We start from the raw sequence: 17341 nt of genomic DNA, 5'->3' as shown, positions 1-17341 counted from the left end.
CTGAGCATCCTCAGCCTGCCAAGGTACAGCCAACAGCCCTCATCCCTCATAACATACTCTGCTAGCAGCTGCAAGATGGACCTCTTCAGTGTTGCCCAAAGCCAAGAACCCAGTTTGGCTCTGCAAGGCCCCTCATGTGTCTCAGATCTCAGACACAAAGCAGCAATAAGGTGTTGTGGCTGTAGCACTGGATTAATGACCTGCATCCAGCTGCAGGTCATCCAGCCTTTGCCACTGAGGTCCCTTTGCTCCTCGGTACCTAAGACCTACCACGGTCCCCTGGAGGTCATGGTGCTGCCCTTGTCTACAAAGGTGCTGGGAGGCAGCTGATGGGAGAGAGGCAATGCTGGAGACATGAGGTTTGTGTGGGTATGGGAGGAAGAGAGCAGCCCTGCCTGGCCTTACCACCACTACTTGTTAAAGTGGTATCAGATCCATCTTTCCTTGGTAGTGTTGTCACTTCTCCCTTTCCCATCAGAGCTCTGGATCCCAGCAGACACCTCCAGTTTGGGATGAGGCTTTGGTGGGTGTAGGGGCTCAATCAGGGTGCCACAGTGACTTCAGCTCAGTTGTGATCTCAAGGCCTGCTCAGAGCCATACATGGAGGTATTCCCACAGCGCCCAAAGGGAACACCACCCATACCCTGAGAGGTGGAGGGCTCTTCAAGCAGGAAAATCTGCAAGATGGATTCATATTTCCAGTTTTACATCCATTTTGGTTAAACGGGTAAACCAAGCACTTTGTGGAAACAGGTTCCAGCAGGGAAAAGGTCCTGCAGCACTAGTTCACAACTCCCCCAGGGATATTCCCTGGCTCCAGTGCAGCACCACAGGGCACTGGGGTGCATCCCCTCCTTGTCACAGTCTCAGGGAAAGAGAGGCAGGATTTGGCCTCTGTCTCGTCTAGTTGCTAGACACAGGGAGGATGAGAAGTGTGAAAACCCCGTGAGGCAGTGCTGTGGGAGCCACCATCTCTCTACTGCGCTCAGAGGGCTGAGGCTGTGAGAGATAAAAAAGCAAAAGCCTTTTTGCAGCAGCCTGGCAAAAGAGGTGGCTGTGCAGCACACCATTAACGTGGGAAGTGACACCCAATGGTCCTCTCGCACACCTGCCCCTTGGGCTTTCTCCATCTCCTCTGCCAGATGGGATGAGGCCATGAGTCACCACAGGGCACTTGGTCCAGCCCTGCTTCTGCTTTGCACCCCACCCAGCCTGTCATGGCTTGCCAGGGGCCCTGAGCAATGTGACAGCTGATTTCCACCTACTTCCTCCGAGGGCCTTTTAAAATTCCCCACAATCTCTCCCTGGCAGGACTCCAGGTCTTTCCAGGCTTGCTTTTGTCCTTTATTGCTTTACCTACAAGGACTCGGATCAGGCTTGTGTAGCATGGGCCAGTCTGCCAACACAGACAGCACACAGGCGATGCAGTGGTGGCATCACCCCTACAGAGGCACATCCTGCCCAATCTGCTCTGGGAGATGATACGTGTACTTTTTGAAGGTGCTTTCACGATTGCGAAACCTGCCCACACCAACAAAATGAACGTGTGCATGGGGACGTCACCCTAAAGTGATGAAAACTATTAAATTAAATTAAAACTGAGGCAGGAGCCTTGCTGCTGTCAGCTCCTCAGGCCCCTGGAGCTTGGCACCTGACAGCCTTTCCGGTGGGAGCAGCCAGCCTGGCAAACAGGCTGAGCAGCCCCAGCCTGCAGCTGGCGGGTTGGGGCGGTGCTGGCAGCTCCAGGAGGGAGCTAACCCAGGGATGAACTCACCAGTACCCAGTCACCTCACCAGTGCACCCTTCAAAGGGAAGCCCCGCGGGCAGCAGAGCTCATGACGGAAGGACGTCATTCCACTGTGCACTGCCTGGGACACCTCATCTTCCTGGGGAAACACCCTCCTCCCAGCCCTCCCGGCAAGCAAGCCTCTGGAAGGTGGCCAGCCATGGTGCAGAGCCATGCCTAATGTGCTTAAACCTCCCTGTTTACCTTCACCAACCCTTGTGAAGCCCTTGGCAAGTCCTCAGGGTGTGCAAGGAGTAGGAATAGCCCATTTCTGGCAAGCCCTAGGGTAGGCTGCCCTATGCAAAGCACCAGTACAACTTGTGCAGTAAACTTCCCCAATCCTGAACCCCTCCAAGCCTCTGGAATTTTTTTCCAGATGCTTTCTGAACCATTACAGTCTTCTGCCTGTGTTACTGCTCCTGTCAAATGGCCACAATTGAGGTTCTGCCCCATGGGAAGAGGAGTGGGAACACCCTTGCCCCATCAGACTGTTAAAAGGAACTTCTATGTCCTGCTCCTTAATCCTGTTTCTGGAATGAGAACGTGTTTTAAAAATCAGTGGAAGTTGCTAAGGGACAGTGTGCTCAGCAGGGACATCCCTCACAAACCCTCAGCACTCAAAAGCAGGAGGTAAATAACTTGGGGTATTATTAATCCTTTGCTGCCCACACAATAAACAGAAATGTATTATTCTTGTCAAGGACAAAGGAGCCCATATTTCCCCACAGTCGAGGAGCTGAACCAGCAAATTTTTTGGTTTCGGCTCCACGGTGGGTTCAGTTTCGACTGAAGTTGTTCCAGTTCAGTTCCTGTTCAGGCCAATAAAGGTTCATTAACCATTTGTTAACCCTGAACTCATTTCAGCCAGTTCGCACTGGAAAACAGAGGCTGTGAAAGCAGCTGTGTGAAGGGAACTGAGCCATTTTCAGCCTATCTCTGGTTTCTGTGGCCTCTGCTCCTGTCCTGGTTGGACACCAGAGTTTCTTACCAGCTCAGAAGAGATGGAACACAGGGTCAAAGGGCAGAAAAGCTAAATTTTGCACTGGCAGTCTGTAGGAAATCCACACTGTGAGGGACAAACAGGGGTGTGGGGAAACTGAGCTTCCTGGGTTTTTCCTGAGACAAGCACCTGCACACGTGTGGCTTGAGACAGTGCCTCCTGAACAAACAGGAGCACTGGAGGATCGCGTGTCCCTGTCAGTAAGCTCAGAAGTTAAAACATTCCATACGTTAAATACTCTTTAATGGCCCACAGCTTGAATCTGGGGACAGCGGGGGTTATTTAGCAAGAAATCTCCTGCAGCAACAGGCTGAGGCCCCAGGGGAAGATGAGGTCTCGTGTTGGCAGCTGCTCCATGGCCACATGGCAGCACACTGAGCTGCCACTTCTCCCTGCAGAGAGGCACGTGCAGGACAAGGCTGTGAAAGGACCAGTCGTCCTGCTGTCTCCCTGCTCCTGGCTATTCCCAGACAGCACCAGCACAGCTTTATCCATGACGGCACCTCCGAAAATAATGCCCCGGGATCAGCAGCGAGGCGAGGGGGGCACTGGGATTCAGCAGCCGGTGTGCTGCCGGTTCACATCCAGCTCGCTGCACGCTAGCACAGTCAGAAGACGAGATCTTGGTTATATTTGTCATTTGACGGTGCTGGTCCCCACTATTTTTAGAGCGGTGTTGCAGCTGCAGCTCGCTGAGGAGCAAGGTGAGTCGGCTGGGGGACTGATCTTTACCAAGTTTCACCCAAAATTCCTGAAGTCAAGGCGTCTCTTCCCTGACCTGAACGGCCCGAGGTCAGGTTGTTGAGCTGTGGGCTGCTGCCCCTCGGGGCAGTGGGTCCTGCTGGGGTCCCTGAGGCAGAGCCCGGTTGCCTCATGGCTTTAGGGTGTTCCTGAGCAGCCAGATCCCAGGGGGCAGCTGCTCACGCAGGTCAGGCACCCACAGTGGGCTCTGGCACAGCCTGGCACTGCTAGTTCCCAACCTGGCTGCATGGGTGGGGGCACTGGCACTACCTGGGTGGTGGGGGATACTCAGGTGGTTCCACTTGGACCGTGTCTGTGGGGCAAGGGCCACCCCGTGGGTCTCACCTGGGGGAGGCTGTGCCTGTGGGACCAGGGGAGGGCTGTGTCTGTGGGGCTGGGACACGTCGCACGTGTGGGCCTGGGGGAAGGGTGACTGTGGGGCTGGGACACGCTGTGCCCGTGGGTGTGTCCGTGCTCGTGGGGATGGGGGGTTCCCTTGGGTGTGAGGGGCTGCCCGTGGGGCTGATACAAGCTGTGCCCAAGGGGTGTGCGGGGGATCGTGTCTCTGGGGTGGGACATGGAGCACTTGTGAGGCTGGTGGGGGTGCCTGTGGAACCGGGACATCCCGCGACCCTGCTGTGTCCGTGAGGTGGGACATGCCATGCTCGTGGGGATGAGGGGTGCTCATGGGGCCGGGACGCGCTGTGCCCAAGGGTGTGTCCGTGGGGTGGCACACGCCGTGCCCATGGCGATGTGGTGTGCCCGTGGGTCGCGTCGGGGGTGCCGGGTCCCCACGGGAGTCAGGGGGGCACAGCCCCGCCCAGGGTCGGGCTAAGCCCCGCCCCCGCCCGCACCGCTGGCCAATGAAAAGCCGTCTGGTCCGGCCCCGCCCCCTCCCCGCTGTCATCACACACCCGCACGTGGAGGGGGCGTGGAGGGGGCGGGCCCTCGGCGCTGCGCGTCACCGCTACTCCGCCCGTCCATTGGCCGCGCTGCGCCGCCGCTCGCCCCGCCCCGTGCCCTGCCCCGCCCAGCGCACCAATCAGCGCGCGGGGGGCGGTCGCGGGAGGCGTGTCCCCGGCGGCACCCGGAAGGAGCGGAGGGAGCCGCACACAGTCGGGGCCGCAGCGGCGGCGGCGGCGGAGGGGGCGCTGGTGGGTCCGGCGGGGCCGCGGCGGGCAGGGCCGGGGGGCGCGGGGCACGGCCGGGCACCGCCGGGGACGGGCCACCCCTGCGCCGTATGAGGAGGTTCGTGCGCCTCGTCCCCGCCGCCCTCCCCCCGGTTCCGGAAGGTTCGGGGGGGCCGTTGGGACCGGGGGCCCTGAACCGCAGGGGCGAGCGGCAGCAGGAGGAGGCACGACCGGGAGGGGCCGTGACCGGGCAGTACCGGGGGGGCCGTTACAGGGATGGGGGGATGTGAACTGGGGAGGTCATGACCGGGATGGGGAACTGTGACCTGGGGGGGGCCCGCGATCGGGATTCGGGGTGTAGCCGGGAGCGCTGTCGCCAGCGAGGGGCCTGGCATCGGGGGAAGCTTTGTGGCAGGAGGTGCTGGGGCGGGCGGGGACGGGCGGCCGTGTGACCGCAGAGCTTTGGGCGGGGAGGGGGGGTTTGGTTGTTCGGGGGTGGGGGGTGTCTGTGGCTTCGGGAGGGCTATGTCTGTCAGAGGCAGGTCTGGGGGAGGCGGGAGGGACCGGAGGGGGGTGCAGGCTGTGCTGGGGGGATGTCCCTGGTCCTGGCTGACAGCCCCCGGCAGCTCAGGGCGGCTGCGCTTCCCCTGGAATCGCCCACCAAAAGGCCACGTCCTCCGCGCTGTGACACGGGCATGGGACAGCCTGGCTGCGGCTCTGCCCGCACTATGGGGCCTCCCCGTCCTCCTTCTCCTCTTCTTCCTCCCCCGGGCATCAGCCCAAACCCAGCAGGGACTGGGTGGGTTGTTGCCCCCCGGGGCAGTGAGGTCGTGTCTCCCCGGGGAGGGGAAGGCGCGGCTGGGGCGGCACCTGCCCCGAGGGTCCCTCCCGGCCCCCTCTGGGGGTGCGGGGTGGGCGGATGTGAACCCCGGCATCCGCCGCCCTCTGGTGACAGCCAGCCGCGGGCGGAAGGGCCCAGCGGGGACAGTCACCCACCCTAAATCGGCGGCTGCCGAGCTGGCGAGGCTTTCAGGCTGGTTTTATACGGGAACCGCACGGGGAGCGTGCGCTCGGCAGTCCCGGGTGTCACGTTTGGGAACGTGCCGTGTGCCAGGGAAAGCACAGGGAATCGCTGCGTGGTGGGAGCCGGAGAGGTGGGCTTGCTCACAACCCACCCTGTGAACACGATCCATCAATTATCATTTGTCTCCGGGCTTTCCAGTCTCCTTTTATTTGAATTTTTTTTTTTTTTTTTTTTTTTTTTTTTTTTTAAGGAAGGTGTGTAGTATTTGCAGCTGCTGGGGGAAGGATATGGTAGAAGAATGCTGTGCTGTATTTAAGAGTATTTTAAATGTTGCTTCCACACAGTGCCTTTTTAAAAACCTCAGACAAGCAAAGATTTGCTTGAGACCTGTCCTCTCCCTGAATCATGTCTGTCAGCCTTGGCAAAGAGGGGAAGTTGGGAAGTTGTGGAGAGCGTAGCAGGCTTGAACCGTGACACAAAGGAGTCTCTTGGCGAACTTGGTAACGCACGAGGAGATGAACAAGGTCTGGCAGGTGGAACAGGAGAAAACTCCCAGTGTGATAGCGCTAGAGTTGCTTTCGGCAGGGCTGGGCTTTAGGATGAGGACGGGGAGAATGAAATCATCCTGTAAAGCCTCGTCATCGCCCTGTTTCACAGCAGTAATTCCCACCGTGCGGGTCTCGGCGTGAGCGAGCAGCGGGGCCCTGGTAAGGACTACATGTCCCAGCATGCAGCTCCCTGTGCTGAGGGCAGGGCACTGGTGGGAGCTGGGAGGTTCGTACAGGGCTTAGGATCCGAGGGGCACTGCTGCCACGGCGTTTGTTGCACAGGACGCGGCACCTGCCTTCGCCTCACCTGCAGCCGCTGCCCCCATAACGCTTCGCTGGATTCCTCTCAGGCCTGGACACGTCCCTTCCCCTGGAACCTGGGGTGGTCAGGATGCGTGGGGACAGCAGAGTCCTGCTGTCACCACAGCTGTAGGGCAGTGGTCCTTGGGGAGCTGGGCTTGTGGACCAAGGTCCAGCTGCAACTGGGGCAGGACTGGGGCTGTTTTAGCTCTGCCACTCACCTGCCTTATTTCTTTTCCCCCTGTGAGAGGTTTCTTATCCCCTGACAGAAGGAAAGCTGGTGGAGTCACTGCACCTATTTGGGAACCCTGCTGTTCAAGGCACAGCTTGCTGAGGGGCTCTCCTGCTTCCTTGCCTTTTCAGAAAACTGAGTAGAGCAGCTCTAGATGCTCTGTTCTTCATGTTTACCCTCTGCAGAAATGGCCTTTAGGGAACTAATTTTACTGCTCTTTCACTCCTAGTGGGTTCCTCCAAAGCTGCTGAAGACCCCAGTTTGTACATCCTCCCTCAACTGGTGGTGCTGAGCTTTCCCAGCTCCTCTTCCCTCAGCTGTTTCTGAGCATGTGGAATAGGAGAAGGAAGGGAAGTTCCCTCCCTGAGTTCAAGGGACCTCTCAGGGCAGAGAAGCACATCTGTGTCTCCGGTCTTCCTCCTTGTGGTCTGCTACCAGCTGCTTGCCCTGGCACATTTCTGCATGGCTGTGCTGAGTAACAGAGGCCAGAGATACCTGGACTTTGCTCACTGCCTCTGAGGGTGATTCAAGGGGATGGTTATTGATCTGACTCTTCAAAGTTGATGACTCTTGACTCTTCCAGAGTCCTTTACCTGCCCTTACTGCTCTGGGCCTGCCCACATTTGTCCTCTGCTAGATTTGTTTGGCACCATCGCGTGCTGTGTGGAAATGCACCATGCCTGGGGGCCAGGACACTTCCTGGATGCAGAACAAGAAAACCTGTTGTTGGTTGGTTGGACCACAGATGTGAAAGGAGAAAGTGAAGACGTATAGTTAGAACAGTGGTGTCCTCAGCACACTGTCAATGGAGCTGTAATCAAATTATCAGAAGCTTTGGTAGCTGGAGGAATTAATGAGTCGAGTTTGAAGCAGGACAGGTGTGAAGGGCAGCATGGGAGAAATCCTGGAAGGAGACATTTGTACGTTAAGAGATGGCTCATGGGGGGTTACTTGCAGGTTACTTAGTGAGGTTGTTGCACCTTGGTGAGAGTCTTCTGTGAGAGGGTTTTGCCTGATGCCTCTCCATCTTGCATCACTCCCAGGGACCCCCTTCCTCCAGCAGGCTGTGTGGGTCCCTGTGTCCTGGTAACACCATGTGATCGTGTTTCTGATCCTTCCTTCTGTCTGCAGTGCCTGGCACCTCTGCTCCCTGACCAGCTCTCTTCCTTTGTTTTTGGATTTTGCTTTTGCTCGTGACCAAGTGAAGCAGGTGAATATAAGCTCTAGAGAACTTGGTCTCACAAAGTTTGAGGCCTGCTTTAAAAATTATTTTCTTTGACTGGGAAGTTTCTCTGCAAGTCTTCATCCTCACTGTGGCTTTGCTCCTGTCTTTCACAGTCTCCCTTGCTTGGCCTATGAATGCCCAGCTGCGAATTAACATGTTTTCCCCCTGTTTCTGTCTGCGTCTTCAGCTGGTTGTGAATCCTGAATGAAGAGCAGCTGAGCTCACATGCTCTGCATTTCAGAGAGCTTTTTCAGGACTGGCCAGTGGTTTGTAATCATACTTGCCTGTGCTGTGGCCTGGACAACCCGCCAGCTAAGCAGCATGATGGTAGAACAATACTTGGATGGGAAACCTTCAAAGGAGTCCTGTGTGCTGCAAAGTGGGAAGTTAGTGATTCAGCTCGAGTTGCTTTTTATTAACAAATCCATGTCCTGGGCCAGGGCTGATGTCAACCCTGTGATTCTTGTTGGAAGTGAACAAAGATGCAAAGCCCTTTATGCAAGAGCTGAGGTGATAATCCAGATCTCCTGGCCTCAGTCCATTTGGGGTAATTGCATTCTTCCTGGGGAGTGTTTTCAACCCATCTCTTTCAGATACATTGCCATCGCTTCCTGTGCTGCAGCAGTATGTGGGTGGCAGTACTTCAGCCGTGTCCAAAGCAATTCTTGTCACTGCTCAGGCTTAGCGCCTTTCTAGCCTTCTCTGAAAGACAGCGTGGTAGAGCAGGGAATTGGTGGAGGGTTTTAAATATATGAATCTTTATATATACTCGAGCTACACTTACTGAGGCTTGCTCTGCTTATAAGCTGTCCAAAAAGATAGCCCTTGTGACTGGCTAGTGCAGCTTCCAGGTGAGACATCTCCTGGGATGCTGGTGCAGGTGTCATTAAGCACAAACTTTCTGGATGCATTCATGACTGTTTTAAGAGCTGGTGCCCCAGTAAGTGTGGCAGTGCCTCCCTGCATCAGCATGTGAGGTCTGTGCTCCTGGAGCACTGCCATCCTGGCTGCCCGCAGCTCTGGTTGGAGCTGGGCTACGCTGCTGGGGGTGTGACAGGGTGGTTGCCTGTGCAGGAGGCCAAGCTGGGGAGCAGGGACTGCCCCTAAGCAGCTTTTGCTCGTCATGCCTGAGGCCAGGGGAATGTCAGACCTGATCTTGGGGAGGCAGGTATTGTCCTCATTTTCAGGACCTGCTAGGCATGAGGACCTAGCAGAGTGTGATCTCCAGTGGTCTGTAATTATAGCACTGGGAGCCTGGGGAGGAGACTTAAACAACATCTTTGTGATGGTGTTGGCAGGCCTCTCAGAGATTTCTATTAAGCAATTGTCGTTTTCCCCCTTCGCTGTAGCCTGGGAAACGCTGCGGCGTTGGATTTCTCTTGGTCTGTTTGGGTTGCTGGGAGGGGTGTCTCTCCAGCAGTGGAGTTTGTCCCTACCTACCCTGGCTCCATGTCCCCATGGAGTGTCTCAGCGGGTGGCCTGTGGGGACCACAGCCAGCGCCTGCTCCTGCAGATAAACCATATGCCAGCGCACCCACTCGGGTACTGGCACAGCTCATGTGGTGCAGCAACCTACAGCTGCGTGGGTGGAGAGGAACAAAGCTGAGGGCACAGAGAGGCCTGTACTTCCCACTGAAATCCAGGGAAGAGGGATGGTGGCTGTGACCTTAGCAGCCCTCTCTGGAGAACCAACCATGCAGGGAACTGGGGGAATAGCTGGATCCCAGGAGAGAGTCAGGGCTACAGCTGGAAGGATGACCTCTGGTAAAAGATATGGCAGAGTCTTTGAGGTGGTGGGGTGCTTGGGGCCTCTCACTTCTGTGCGTGGGCCACTAACTCACTTAGCTCAGGTGAGCAATTACTGCCTGCCCAGTGTTCCTGCGTGGGCAGGGTATTCCCCAGCTGAGCTGAACCTGTGTCCTTGCACTTGTCTTTCCAGGTGATTCAAGACAGCTGGAACAAGAAACCCCAAGACCACACTGCAGGTGCTGACAGCTGAGAGCTACCTTCTCTATCTGCTTCAGCCCTACATGAAGGTTAGCACCGTTCAATCATCACCAACTTCCCTCCTTTCACCAGGGCTGAAGCAGGGAACCCCATGTTCTCCTCCCCTTGGCCCACAGGGATAACTGTGTAGTGTAGGTGTCACCCAAGTGAGGTGAGTACCCACACAGCCAAGGCTTGCTGGGTACTCCTGCCTCCCACCTGGCTGCCAGTGTGGCAAAGGGAACCTGGATGTGTGTGACCAGTGCTGCTAAGACTGTTTAACCCTGCACACAGTTGTCAGGAGCTCAAGGGTGGTGTGTTCTAAACCCTTGGGAACTGGCAGTCCGTGCTGTTTGCTGCACTCGTCCTTCTGCATGCCAACAGGATTGAATGGGAGCATTTTCCAACTGCTGTTCTCCGCTGTCCTTCACCTGAACCCAGCTGAGACTTCACCCAGAGCTTGTGGCAGACGTAATCGTGCTCTCTATTAGAAGCAGTTGAGCTCTGCCTGCATTTTCCCGGGATTTTGCAGCTTGGCCTTGGTGTATGAGGCTTAGAGTGACAGTGAAGGGTTTCAAGAGGACCAGTGGTCTTTGTGTTGCCACTGGCAAGAAATGTTACCTGCTCTGAGGTAACCAGCCTGAAGCATAGTGGTATGGCTGTGGGCTTCCTGCCCTGTCCGTGGGTGCTTTGTGCCTGCCTGGGGTCCAGCAGTGCTTGCCCCACCTCCACGGCATGCTCTCACCTGGAAGGGAGTCCTCATCAGCATTGTGCCTCCAACAGGGCAGGCACCTTGCCCTAGAGCTGAGGTGTGATTTGGCTGGGAGAGACTATATGGGGAGCAGTAGTTTAGGATGCTTGGCTGCCCAGGCTCTGCTGCTCTTCCTCCAAAGTGTCTGCCAGGGAAGTTGGGGCCTGTCCAGAGACAGCTGGAAACTGAGTCTGAGGCCATCTCACCCTTCAGCCTGATGCTGAAGTGGTACCCACAGCGAGTGAGGCAGGGATAGATTTACCTGTGAAGCTGAAAGGAAGGAAGGAAGAAGTCCTTTGCTCATGTCAGTGCTCTGTGCTGCAGATTCCTGATCACACAATGCAGCGACAGACCCTTTATCCAGGTGGGTTGTGGCAGTAACTGATACCTGCTCCGTAACGAGAGGACTTTATATCTCTCATCGTGATGAAAAAGAAACATGTTATGTGGCAAAGACCAGAGAAAAGGTTTGCACTCAGTTCTGTTGGAGCTACTTGAAGATCCCAGTCCACCAAGTTCACAGCATCCTGTCAGGGTTTCCCTGCCTTTTAACAAGGGGCATTTTAACAAAGGGCTCATCACAGAATCACAGAAAGACTTAGGTTGGAAGGGACAATTAAAGTTCATTGCATTCCAACCCCCCACCATGGGCAGAGACACTTTCCCGTAGACCAGGTTGCTCAGGGCCCCACCCAACCTGGCCTTGAACACTTGCAGGGATGGTGCATCCACAGCTTCTCAGAGCGGTCTGTTCAGTGGTTCACCACCCTCTGGGGTAGCGTTGGACACACTTTTCTCCCACTCACCCTTGTTGACCAACTAGCTTGATATCTTCATGGGCAGCGAATCTCCCATATATGCATAGAGCAGCAGCTTCTCCTGTTACTTGCCCATGGCATGAACCTCTTCTCTGATTTGTGTATTGCCTGACCTAGGTGATATCACTGAATTTATATTTGGGCTGGATTAATGGTGTTAGTTTAATTTAGTGCAGCTGGCAGTAATCTGGAAGCCATTAAAGCTTGTAGACCCTTGGACAGACTCACAGTGCCTCTCTTGGGAATGGGATGGAATGCTTTGCTGGGAAACTCAAAGTCTGGGCAAAGTGGAGGTTATATCTTCAACAGAAAGCAGTCAGCCTAACATCCTTCAGCCTGCTCTTTTGTATATGTGGGCTGCCATTGCCCCTTGATCTGACCAACTGATTTAGGAGTAGATCATCTTTCCACTGAAAATCACAAGAAAATGCCACCCCTCCTTCAGAGGTGGGGCTCTGGGTTGCTTGTGACTGGAGTTACGCAAGGAATCCCCTTTTTGCCCTACCGTCTCTGTTGCAAGTAATTTGGGCATTCAAAGACCCTGTTCATGGGAGTGTTGGGACAGCTGGATCCTTGTTCGGTTCTTGCTGCTCCCAAGAATGGAGCAGAGGATCATCTACTGAGGCTATTTTAGGTTTCTGAACATTGCTGATGTCCCCTGAGCTCCTATTTGTGTGTGATCCTGCAGCTCCCTGCTAAGAGCTATGTGAGAGTCCTGTATCCTCATGTGAGAAGGTTTTGCTGGGGCATAGTGTCCCAGGGCTTAGGAAGAACTTCTAATTCCTCACTCACCTAAAATGTCTCAGCCATATCAGATGTATCTGTGCCCCCTTTTTTTAGCATTAGCTTGAAACACCCTTTAGACCTCGCTTTGCGGGTGCCCATGTGTTGCCTAGTGCGAAGCAGGCTGCAGCTTTCCAACCTTTTCCTGGCAAAAATGTAGCATCTTTCCTGTTCACACCAGCCGATTCCAGTTGTATTGGATGGGAGCATGCGTTGCAGGAAACAGTCTTCCATGAAACCTCTTGATGTGGATATACTCCAAAGCTCACAGCGGAGTGGGATGAGAGCCTGGCTCTGGCCCTCTCTGTATGGCTGGATGGCTCCTTGCCCTCTGGCACTGCCATCTCCCAGCACAGCACAGGGTGAGGCCTCCCAGCCTCTCCCTTCTTAGTACGCCCAAGACTTTTGGCCTCTCTGCACTTTTTGATTTCCACCTGCTCAGGTGATTTTTCAGCATCACTGAGCATTGCAAAGTTTCATGTTGGAGCAAGATGTGGCTCTGCAGTTTTGGCCCATCTTTATTTTTAGCTGTGCAAGACATTGTTGATAGTATCAGAAGGAAGTTGCATGGCCTCCAGTGCTCCATGACTCATCCTGGATCAGGACCGAGGCTTTGCTAGCTTCTGCTATAACCCTCAAGTGATGTAACTGGTTGTGGTGGGCCCTGCTAGATCTGGGAAAGGGCAGAATGGGGAGGGGAGCAGAGCTTTTAAAAGTTATTTTTTTTCTTGCCTAGGAAGTCGTTAAATTCATTTGTTTAAAGATATTGGCAGGTATCACACCCCTGAGTGTTGTTCAACAGGGTCCTTTGTCTTCCCCTTGCATCTTGTGTGGGAGAGATGAAAGCGAGAGGAGCTCTGCTTACCCCCCGGGTTGGGTAACTGTTTAGTGGCATATCACAGCAGTGGAGGAGAGTTTCTAGGACAGGAAACAAAGCAGGATCCTGTCTCTGATTCAAGCCACAGTGAGTTTGGTACAGCAGAGCAGACCTGCCTGAAGTGGAAACTGGCTGGAGCTGAAGATCAGAGCCTTAGGAGGTGCCAGCCAGGATACAGCAAGAAGAGTCTGGGACCACCATTCCCATCAGACCTGGCACTGCCACAATGTAGAAAGAGCTCATGGAACTTTCTGACCTGTAGGCAGCAATGTTGGGCTGGGCTGGGCAGGTGGTGCATGTCAGCACCATGGAACAGGCACTGTGGGACGGGTGAGGATGTTAAGTATCCTTGCCTGCCACAGCATGACAAGGGGTGCAGCTAGAGGGGCCTCTATTCTCCAAGTCTGGCAGCCTCTGTTGCACCTTGAGACTGGGCAAGGTGAGATGTGATGCACCTGAGTCCAGAGTAGGCTCCTTGCCCATGAAGTGGGTGGGGATGATGGATTTTGGGAGTGGGCTTCCACTTCTGCCCCCTTTCCTTCCTTGGGGTGATGAACAGCCCTTTAGGAGCATGTTTAAATTTTGGGTGTTGTGCCACACGTTTTATTTGTGGGGCAGCAGGGAGAAGACAGCAAGGCTTGGGGAACAGAGATGAGTGGGACAGGAGGGAATGCTGGAGGGAATTGCTATGGCAACTTGCCACCAGCAGCATCGCTGGCATGGCAGAAGAGCAGCCAGAGCAAATGTGCAAGCTGCCATAGCCCTCAATGCAGCCCCATCCCAGCTGTGACATGGGCTCATCACTGCTGGGCTCCTGCCTGACAATCTGTCATCCTGAGCCGTTCTCCTCAGGCAGCAGCCTCAGGGTGGGTAGCCAGGGGGCTTTTGTCCATCTTCTTCCCTCTTTCACCCCTCACTGGGGTATGGGCAGACAGCTCCTGTATACACACCTGTTCTGTTTGAAGCCTTGAGTTGCAGAGCAGGCCAAGCCAGAAAAAAGCCAGTCTCTTGAGCCCTCTCACTGTACCATGGAGGAAAGCGAGTCATTCTGCTGCCCTTGCTTATCCTCAGTTAATCAGTGGAAGTGACTCCAGTCATGCCTTCACCTTCCCAGGATGCCTGGTCCTGTACCATGCTGTCCACCTTGCAAAGCCAGTTTGCCTTACTCCGGGATATCTGAACTCTGAGGGAGAGCAGACTCTCTCATGTGCCTTCTGATCTGGTCTGAGACCATTCTCTGGGGCAGGTGAAGGAGAGGTTAAACATTTTTGAAGCTGCCTTTTGCATAGACCCACATACTGGTAGAGAGCTGGCTCCTGTTGCTGAAGGGAGCTGGGAACATTGTATGCTCCCTGCACAGAGAGAATGGCTCAGGAAGCAAATCTCCAGCCTGGCAATAGTGTGAGTGTGACTGAGACCCGACCTGTCATCCATGATATACCTAAAGGCCTGGATGTGAGCCAGGGGAAGGGACATGCTGGCAGCAAGCACAGCCTGCCCGTGTCAACGTCGATGGCTGTGTGAGCTGTAAACCTCTCTCGTTTCACCTCTCAAAGGTCACTGCTCGCAGTGAGCTACAACACCCTGCCCACAGCTCTGCACCCAGCCCAGAGCCAGAGGAGAACAATGCTCTCAGAGAATGCTCTGGGGTCAGATGTCTGGGCTTGCCATGAGGTGGCCAGAGTTTGTCTGGGATTACGATGTTCAAGCAAAAATGGACAGGAAAGGATGCCTGTCTGTGAGCTACCCAAATGGCCCTGCAATCACAAATGTCACGATACTTGCCTGAGCTGTGACCCCTCCATCCAACTCTGAACTAGTACGAGGCATCAGAAATTCCCTAGAAAACCATTTCACCATTTCCAGTCTGCCACAGTGTCCTTCTCTGAGTTAGGGTTGCTGTAACTGCCTACTGCTGTCAAGTGCTACAGTTCCAGTCATCTTAAAACTCCCAAATAGGCAAGACTTGTTTGAAAAATGTCCCCTGGACTCCAGACCCTAGTGTTGCCAAGGGAGAGGAAACAAGGAGGTGGAAGCTGGGACATGGAGGCTCTGGAAAGCCGCCTGCAGCGGACAACAGTGTGCTTCCTCCCTCTCGCTTCCAACAGGCTCCTTCCCTTTCTAGATGGAAACAGCTTGCAGCTGTAGCTTCCTTCCCACAGAGGAAGCTGGGACACTGGTACCTGACACTGAAGGACATTTTGGGCCAGCAGCTCGAGCACAGCTTTCTATGTATGTGACCTTCAGCACTTGGTGTGAGAGTTAGCGTTAGACTGTGTTATGGGTGCAGAAGATGTCAGAGTATGGTCAGAATCCCCTGAGCCAAACTGCAGTTCCCTCTGAGCCCACTTTCACAGCCTGTGGTTTCTCATCTTTCCTCTGGACTGAGGCTCCAAGATGTGCTAGAATATATCATGGAGTGATGCAGAGCCCAGCAAATGAGGCTCTGGGTTATGTGTGTGTGTGTTGGGGTGGGAATTGCCACTTTCTAGGGAAGAGGGTATTTTCTCTTTTGCTTTTTGTACAGCACCTTGCATGCCAAGATCCCAGCCCGGGGCTAAGTCTCTAGGGCGCTGTGACCCCATGAGTTACAACTGTGTCATCTTTGAAGTGCTGCTCCCTCCTTTTCTGTCTTGCCTGCTCATACTGCACATTATTAAGCGCAGCACAAAGCATGAGAAAAGCCCAAAGGCGGCGGGGTCACATACTCTGCTCCCGATTTGGGGAGGAGTTAAGGCAGTCAGTGCTGGAATAAGCATTTAGGGAGAGACAGCCAAGAGAGATTTCCTCCTGGCTGAGCCGTGGTGTTGAAGTTTGGAAAGTACTGTGTGGGTTACGTGCTGCTTCCATTGCCTAAGGCAAGTCCAGGACATGCATATCTACTGAGATGGGGACACCGTCCTGAGCTACATCACTCTTAAAAATTGGCTGGTGTCTGTGGGACATGAGGAGCAACTGAATGCAGCTGCTGCTGCAGGAAGAAGACTGGTGGGGATTTCAGCAGAAAGATGATGAATCATTGAGACCAAGAGGAAACTTTGACTTGGTGGGTGTTTCTAACTTCATTCCCAAAATTGTGAGAAGATAGCTGAGTTGAGCAGTGCTGTACAGATTACCCTGTCTGGAAGATGCATAAGAGCCACCTCTGTGCTCAGCTCAGACCTGGAGAAAATGCCTGGGCGCTGTGCACCAGGGTTTTTTTGCTGCCAGTCCGCACTGCTGGAGCTGTGCAGAGCGAGCACAGCACCAGCACGGTCAGGTTAGCACTGCCACTCAGCAATGCCTTTCTATACCAGCGTTTGCATTGCTGATGAGATTAGCATAGCTGGGCCAGCAGTGGACAAAGGGGGTAATTCTCAAGATCCTCTCTGCTGCGGCTGCCAGCAAAATGAAGCAGTTATGGCATCAAGTAGCAAGTCTGAGCTTTGCTTTCAATTCATCCTCTAACAGCAGCAACAGCTAAAAATATGAGCAGTTTTTGAGAAACTGGAATATTCTCAGGCTTTTTGTCTGAGTCCAGTCTGCCAACCTCTCCTCTAGGCTGACAGTCTGGGATCTTAAGGTATTTGCTATGATCTGTCCTGGCCGTGTAATTAATCTGGAAAGAGAGAACAGAAAAAACAGTGGCATCACTCTGCCAACCTAAAAGTGCTCCTCTTGCTGCTGTGCCTGTTCCCTGTAACCAAAGGGCTGTTTCATGGCTTAGATTTGTTGTGGAAACAGAATTGCAGTTCCTCTCTTTCTCCTGTGCAGCTATCTCCCTGGCAGCCCAGTAGGAATGATTTATTATAGATTTCAGCTCTGTTTAATTCTGTTTCCCTACAATATTACACTGTTAGAGTAACTGAGCAAAACGCAGTGGTGTTTCCGGAGGAAGGCTGCTATCAGAGGCCACCCCTGTAGCAGAGGCTGGAAGCAAGGAGGAACAGTTTACCAGGAAATGCCTGTGTTTGTGTGCTGGGTGCTTTGGGGAAGGAAAAGGCATCTCACCATTAAAGCTTCCTCACTACAGGACTCCAGACATTGCTGATGAACCTCTTTGAGCAGCAGTGAAAATGCCGCCCTCCAGAGCCTGGGAAAGGTCTGACCAAAGTGGTGGTCTGGAAAGAAAAGTCAAATTCTGTCCTTAAGTCAACCTCA

General features: G+C 54.3%; 1 protein-coding gene across 3 annotated transcripts in view; it reads left to right on the top strand.

The window, feature by feature from the left end:
• Window positions 1-4575: 4575 nt before the first annotated feature.
• The window catches only part of FAM214B (family with sequence similarity 214 member B), a 38675-nt gene continuing 25909 nt past the window's right edge, over window positions 4576-17341 (top strand). For 2 of the 3 annotated variants that reach the window (XM_032676364.1, XM_032676366.1), the window contains exons 1-2: window positions 4576-4681; window positions 9926-10022. The gene's annotated coding sequence lies outside the window, so the exon portion shown is untranslated. Of the gene's footprint in view, window positions 4682-4988; window positions 5076-9925; window positions 10023-17341 lie in introns of those variants that run through there. The other variant, XM_032676365.1, reaches the window with a different exon arrangement.

The sequence above is a fragment of the Chiroxiphia lanceolata genome, chromosome Z (assembly GCF_009829145.1).
Source record: "Chiroxiphia lanceolata isolate bChiLan1 chromosome Z, bChiLan1.pri, whole genome shotgun sequence".
Classification (NCBI taxonomy): domain Eukaryota; kingdom Metazoa; phylum Chordata; class Aves; order Passeriformes; family Pipridae; genus Chiroxiphia; species Chiroxiphia lanceolata.
This window is presented reverse-complemented; position numbering and strand designations above follow the sequence as displayed.